General features: G+C 46.2%; 1 long non-coding RNA gene and 1 other non-coding gene across 2 annotated transcripts; both read right to left on the reverse strand.

The window, feature by feature from the left end:
* Window positions 1-243: 243 nt before the first annotated feature.
* trnar-ccu (transfer RNA arginine (anticodon CCU)) lies at window positions 244-316 on the reverse strand. The gene has a single exon. It is a non-coding gene; the product is annotated as a tRNA-Arg (tRNA).
* Window positions 317-5,357: 5,041 nt separating this feature from the next.
* Window positions 5,358-5,805, reverse strand: LOC145424086 (uncharacterized). The gene is made up of 2 exons (XR_013905041.1): window positions 5,677-5,805; window positions 5,358-5,545 (listed from the first exon to the last, which is right to left on the reverse strand). It is a non-coding gene; the product is annotated as an uncharacterized LOC145424086 (long non-coding RNA).
* Between the last annotated feature and the right edge of the window lie 1,515 nt (window positions 5,806-7,320).

Consider the following 7,320-nt stretch of genomic DNA (forward strand, 5'->3'; position numbering starts at 1 on the left):
TAGACATAAGAAGTGGCCTTTGGTGATCGGGGGCAGTTATCGTACATGACTGACTCACTCGGTGCCTGTACTACAGGGTTACTTGTCTGCATTTTTGGGGGGAACAGGACCTGAGTGTTGTCTGTTTTTGGACACAGTTCAGAGAATCGGGCCATCCAAAACACATAGCAGAGGATGGTTTCGATCCATCGACCTCTGGGTTATGGGCCCAGCACGCTTCCGCTGCGCCACTCTGCTGGACAGCACCCCAGATGGGACTCGAACCCACAATCCCTGGCTTAGGAGGCCAGTGCCTTATCCATTAGGCCACCGGGGCAGATGATTCCTTAACTTCCTTTCTTTGGAGGTTGTTTCGGGGTTCGAGTGAGAGCCATGGTTTCAAGCTGGTTTTTAGTTCAAAGATGAAGCTGTATTTAAGAACATTTGAGAAACGCTGAGAAAATAAATTACACTCTGGGCAACTCAGTGTCCAGAACGCTGGCCAGCCAACACGCTGTGCTTATTGCTCCACTTTATTTGGGGACGTTTATGTTGTCTGTTGAGACTTGTGAAACCACATGAAGACCAGAGAGTACCAACGATTTGAATCACTGAATCTAGTTCCACTAAAAGAGGGGGAGTAGCAGGAGCATGTGTGACATGCTCAAACACAGCTGGATCAAATGCCTGAATTAGCTCTTCAGCATGGCATCAAGTTTGGCAAAGGCCTGACAACAAGCCATTCATTTGATTCAGGTGGTTAACAGGCTTTCAAGATGGCGGCGCACGTAGTTGCAGCAGCTCAGTGTTCTACCGATCGATGCTATGTTTGGATAATTTTGTACGCCTTATGTTTGTTTTTGTGTTCTACCAGCCAAGCGAATAACATCTGTAGCCGACATGATCTCCTCAAGATTGGAGTAAGCTACCGCGAGAGCGTGACTAGCAAATTTGTCCGCTTACACAAGATACCGGTGGAAATAGCGAGGAGTCCGGGCTCCCCATGGATTGTTATCCCTTCGGGGTGGAGGCGCAGGTGGCGTCGAGAGAGAAGGAGACGGCGAGGCTGCAGGGCCGGCGCGCTAGCCAGGCTACGGAGGCAGCCACTCAAACCACCGCTCCCCAGCCTATTCATCACAAATGCCAGATCCCTCGCGAACAAGTTGGACGAATTGAGATTGCAAATAGCAGCGAATAACTTCATCAAAGACTCATGCATCCTTCTTATCACTGAATCCTGGCTACATCAATCCATTCCAGACTCTGCTATTGAGCTAGCAGGCTATACCACACAGCGACATGACCGAACAGTGCACTCCGGTAAGCGCAAAGGAGGGGGGCTCTGTATGTATGTGAACAACAGCTGGTGTACCAACACAGTGATAATAGACCGTCACTGTTCACCGGACATTGAATATCTGACTGTTAAATGCAGGCCCATCTACCTACCTAGGGAGTTCACCGTTGTCATAATAACAGCTGTTTACATACCACCAGATGCTAATGCTAACTCTGCGATCGCACTCCTGCATACAAACATCAATAATAAACAGAGCACTTACCCTGACGCTGTACATATCGTAGCAGGGGACTTCAATCACGCAGACTTAAAAAGAGCAATCCCCAAATTCCACCAGCACGTCAAGTGTGCCACTAGGGGTGACAAGATTCTGGACAAAGTTTATTCCAACATCAAAATGGGCTACAGGGCCAGACCTTTGCCACATCTGGGTCAGTCTGACCACTTGTCACTGTTTCTAATCCCTGCATATGCCCCCCTCAAGAAAACTGCTCTTACCATCACAAAGAATATTACCATATGGCCAGAGGGTGCCTCTCAGCAGCTGCAGGACTGTTTTGACAGGACTAACTGGGATATCTTTGAACATCAGGACTTGGAAATGTTCACAGACGGTGTCCTCTGCTATATAAAACACTGCATAGACACTGTTACAGCAGTCAAACGGATCCGGGCTTATCCCAACCAAAAGCCCTGGATGACCCGGGAGGTCAGGCAGCTGCTGAAGGAGAGGAACATTGCGTTCAGGTCTGGCAACAGGGATTACTACACCACAGCCCGATCCAACCTGAAGAGAGGCATCAGAGAGGCAAAGGGGGACTATAGGAGGAGGATCGAGGACCATTTGAAGAGTAATACCAGCCGGCAGGTGTGGCAAGGCATCCAGCACCTAACCAACTATAAGATCAATCTCGGAGCTGCGGACGGTGACCTGGAGCTGGCAGAGGAGCTGAATATCTTCTTTGCCCACTTTGAGACCAGGGTACCGGAGGTATTGGAGCCACAGCAGCAACACGCCACCCATAGCAGCACCACCCTCACCCTGGAAGAGCACGAGGTGAGGCGCATGCTGCAGGCTGTTAACCTGAGGAAGGCGGCGGGTCCTGATGGTGTGCCAGGTTGAATATTGAGGGATTGTGCAGGACAGCTGGCTGGGATCTTCACCAGGATTTTCAACAAATCCCTCGCACAGGCGACTGTCCCACTCTGCCTGAAGTCCTCCACCATAGTCCCCTTGCCTAAGAAGCCCCACATCACCGGCCTGAATGACTACAGACCGGTGGCACTCACCCCAGTGGTAATGAAATGCTTTGAGAAGCTGGTCCGCAGACACATCACAGCAGCCCTGCCCCGCAGCCTGGATCCACACCAGTTTGCCTACAGAGCAAACCGATCCACGGAAGACGCTGTAGCCACAGCACTCCATGCGGCATTAACTCACCTGGAAGAGCATGGTAGCTATGTGCGGATGCTCTTCGTGGATTACTGCTCAGCTTTTAACACCATCCTTCCACACAAAGTGGTGGCCAAGCTACAAGACCTGGGGCTTCCATACAGCACCTGCATGTGGATCAATAGGTTCCTCTCGGGCCGTAGACAGAGAGTCAGAGTTGGCCATCACACATCCTCAGCCCTGAGTCTCAGCACTGGCTCACCCCAGGGCTGTGTGCTCAGTCCACTGCTCTACTCTCTCTACACACACGACTGCACTCCTCGCCACCACAGCAACATCTTTGTGAAATTTGCAGATGACACCACAGTGGTGGGGCTCATTTCCAAGGGAGACGAGTCTACGTACAGAGACGAGGTGGAGCAGCTGACGTCATGGTGTAAGGCCAATAACCTCCTCCTCAACACTTCAAAAACCAAAGAACTCATAATAGACTTCAGAAGGAAAAAGGCAGAGATCCAACCACTATTCATAAATGGGGACTGTGTAGAAAGGGTGGCAAGCTTCCGCTTCCTGGGAGTCAATATAGAGGAGAACCTTTCCTGGAGTGTGAACACCTCCGAGCTGCTGAAAAAGGCCCAACAGAGACTGTACTTCCTGAGAATTCTCAGGAGGAATAACATCACACAGAGACTGCTGGTGTCCTTCTACAGAGCCACCATTGAGAGTGTTCTAACTTACTGCATATGCATCTGGTACACTAGCAGCACAGGGGCTCAGAGGAAAGCACTCCAAGGGATCATTAACACCGCCCAAAAGATCACTGGCTGCCCTCTCCCCACACTGGAAGTTCTACACAACGCCCACTGTTTTAAAAAGGCCCAAAACATCATAAAAGACACCTCACATCCTGGCCACTCCCTGTTCGAACTGTTGCCCTCAGGCAGACGGTACAGGGCAATCAGAGCAAGGACTAATAGACTCAAACACAGCTGTTATCCAACTGCAATAACACATCTGAATACTACAAAAAAATGTCCATCACGCCACTCTTGTGTTAATCTATGCACGGTCTGAAGCATGTGTGTGGGAATGTATGTGAATGTTTTACTGTTATATCTTATTAGTATTTTAAGTACTCTATTTTATTTATTGAATTTTATTGTTTTATTTATATTTTGATATTGCTAGGGATGATGCAATGATCGGGGACCATTCTTAATTTCGTTGTTCTCATGACAATGACAATAAAGTTTCCGATTCTGATTCTGTGTGTCAGAACAAGGATGCGTCTAAAAGCTAAAGAAAAAAAGTAGTTCTCCAGGACTGGAGTTGGAGTCCCTGTGCTAGGCTCTATGTACACATAAGGAGTCGCCTTTGGTGATCGGGGGCAGTTATGGTACATGACTGACTCATTCGGTGCCTGTACTACAGGGTTACTTGTCTGCATTTTTGGGGAACAGGACCTGAGTGTTGTCTGTTTTTGGACACAGTTCAGAGAATCGGGCCATCCAAAACACATAGCAGAGGATGGTTTCGATCCATCGACCTCTGGGTTATGGGCCCAGCACGCTTCCGCTGCGCCACTCTGCTGGACAGCACCCCAGATGGGACTCGAACCCACAATCCCTGGCTTAGGAGGCCAGTGCCTTATCCATTAGGACACCGGGGAAGATGAGTGCTTGACTTCCTTTCTTTGGAGGTTGTTTCGGGGTTCGAGTGAGAGCCATGGTTTCAAGCTGGTTTTTAGTTCAAAGATGAAGCTGTATTTAAGAACATTTGAGAAACGCTGAGAAAATAAATTACACTCTGGGCAACTCAGTGTCCAGAACTCTGGCCAGCCAACACGCTGTGCTTATTGCTCCACTTTATTTGGGGACGTTTATGTTGTCTGTTGAGACTTGTGAAACCACATGAAGACCAGAGAGTACCAACGATTTGAATCACTGAATCTAGTTCCACTAAAAGAGGGGGAGTAGCAGGAGCATGTGTGACGTGCTCAAACACAGCTGGATCAAATGCCTGAATTAGCTCTTCAGCATGGCATCAAGTTTGGCAAAGGCCTGACAACAAGCCATTCAATTGATTCAGGTGTGTCAGAACAAGGATGCATCTAAAAGCTAAAGAAAAAAAGAACAGTGCCTCTCCAGGACTGGAGTTGGAGTCTGGAGTCTCATCCCCTCGTTACTTCCCAGTGTATTTAAACCCGGTGTTTCTCTGAGTCAGTGTCGTGTTGTCCCTCAAGCGGTGTTTTTCCTCGTGTGCCTCTCTGTAAAGTGTGAGTTTATATTTTCTTAGTTTAGTATGCTTTTCTAGTGATGGGCAGATGAAGCTTCATGAAGCACTGAAGCTTTTCATCCAATTGGTTCACCCCAGCACAAAGCTTCTTGAAGCTTCATTTGCTCTAGCAGGACACCTACTGGACGTAAAAATATTAGTTGGCATGAATTTGAAGAGTGTGGCCTTTTGCACACAGCCTGTAAATGTCAACAACAAAAGGAGTGTGTAAAACATGTATATTGTAGTGATGACAGTATACTGTGTATATTTATACTGGCAGTATGGAAAATGATTATTTGGAAATGCTTAAAATGGAAATGATCATTTACTGTGAGGTGAGGTGTGGTTAGGTGTGGACAGTGGTTGTGCTCTTTAATGTTGAGGTATGGACAGCTACACACTGAGGCCTCAGTCCTGCCCATATTTTATTCAGTAAAAACTAAATATTCACTGCTTTTATAACCTTTAGTGGGGAGAACATAGCTAGGATTTAATGATTTAACAAATCTTTTGAATCCTTTCCTCCACAATGCTAAATGGCTGGGAGTCCTCAATCACCATGCTAACCAGGTCTTCATCTATTTGAGATTGTTCTCCTGAGGAAAGACAATAAAGACAAAGCACAAATATAAATATCACACACGTAACTTATTACAGCTGTATAATATTGTTATATCATTTAGTAACATTACTGCATGCTATATTATCATGGCATTTGATAGCTCACCTGGTCTTGCTCCACAATCGCTGTTCCCCTTATTCTCATGCAAAGCTCTGTAGTGCCTAAGCATGGATGAGGTGTTGTTGTTATATCCCAGCTCCCTGGCACATAGCAAACACTTCACCTTGTACAAAAGTAAAGCCGCGTAACATAAATTGTATTGCACCATCAGTGTTATGAAAATACATCTTCTGTAGAAATTTACATACCTTGTTGGGAGGAATAAAATCAAAATGTTCCCACACAGGGGAGGACATCCTCCTCTTCTTAGCTGCCTCCATTCTCTCCTGACTTTCTCTCCTCACTCTCATAAACCTCCAAATTGTCTCCAAACTCTCACTAACCGCAACTCTCCATCAAACACCCACATTTTGATTGAAGTCTGAGGGGTTTGTATCGCTGTCATAGCTCGCGGCAAAGTTCGAACCGCTTTATGAACCAGTCACGTGGTACAGCCGGGCAGCGAGGCTTCGGACGTCATCATTTTCAGCTCCTCCCATAAATGAAGCAAGCCTCGATACGCGCGTCGCGGAAACGCCCCCTCAATTACTCGACACGCTTCGAAGCCTCGATACAGAACTATGCTTTTCCCCTGTCAGCAAATAAAGCTGAGTTTTTTGAGTTTTTTGAGTTCATCCCTCGAGTCTGCCTGCATCTTGGGTCCAACTCCTGCCTGCCACACAGTGATTCATGACAACTGCATGTGTCTGCAACTCTCTACCACCAACTGAGAGAGGAAAGCATGCTGCCCTTTACCAAATGTAGCGTGTAACTGAAAATATCGTCAACCCTAAACTACAGACTGGTTGTTTAGGGTTGACGATTGGTTGGTTCCACCCTGGAAACATTTTGTAGAACCTTTAAATGTGTGTTTTAAACCCAACAATGTGTACATTAAATCAGATTTATTAAAAATAAAGTATTTTACTATATTGTATTATTGCAACTTAAAACCATGAAATTACCTTAAACTGCATAACTGCTGCTGACAGCAGCCACAGAATGCAATGTGAACACTGTCTCCAGATGGAAACCAGAGGAGTGATGTTGGTGTGGTCTTTGTAGCGAACCCCCCCGAATGAAGGATGACACTTTACTGATGACGTTTTGAAGGTTTAATGGCAGTAAACCATCAATCTCACCATAAGAGCTGGGGATGTATACATAGAAACAGCGTGTAAGCAAAATAATCCACACTCTTACAATCGTAAACCTTATAACATGAAGTTCGTTTCAACGTAACATTTAACAAATGTAGCGACTGTCACAAAAACATCTAAACGTCTCCTTATTTACATCATAACCATACCTTGTGCCTCTATCAAGGGGGCTGCTAATGACAAAAGAAATCACCATAGGCTCCGTTAAGCCATCACTTTTCTAAACTCCCGCGACTGCTGCTGAAAACTGCGCCAAAAACAGTTTTACAGGAAATTGTCCCATCAAAATAAAAGCTTCTACACACGGACAGGAAGTTGGTAGTAGAAAACAGGAATGAGTGCCAAAATAAGGTGCAAGGAAAGGCATTCAGGGTTATTTACACTCCCACCAAAATTACGAATAATTGGTTTACATAAGAACCAAAATGAATCATTTTCCCAAACAAAATAACCCATGTAGGAGTTACCTTAGGAACTTTCTAACAACAAT

Source organism: Astatotilapia calliptera, chromosome 23 (assembly GCF_964374335.1).
Source record: "Astatotilapia calliptera chromosome 23, fAstCal68.1, whole genome shotgun sequence".
Lineage (NCBI taxonomy): Eukaryota > Metazoa > Chordata > Actinopteri > Cichliformes > Cichlidae > Astatotilapia > Astatotilapia calliptera.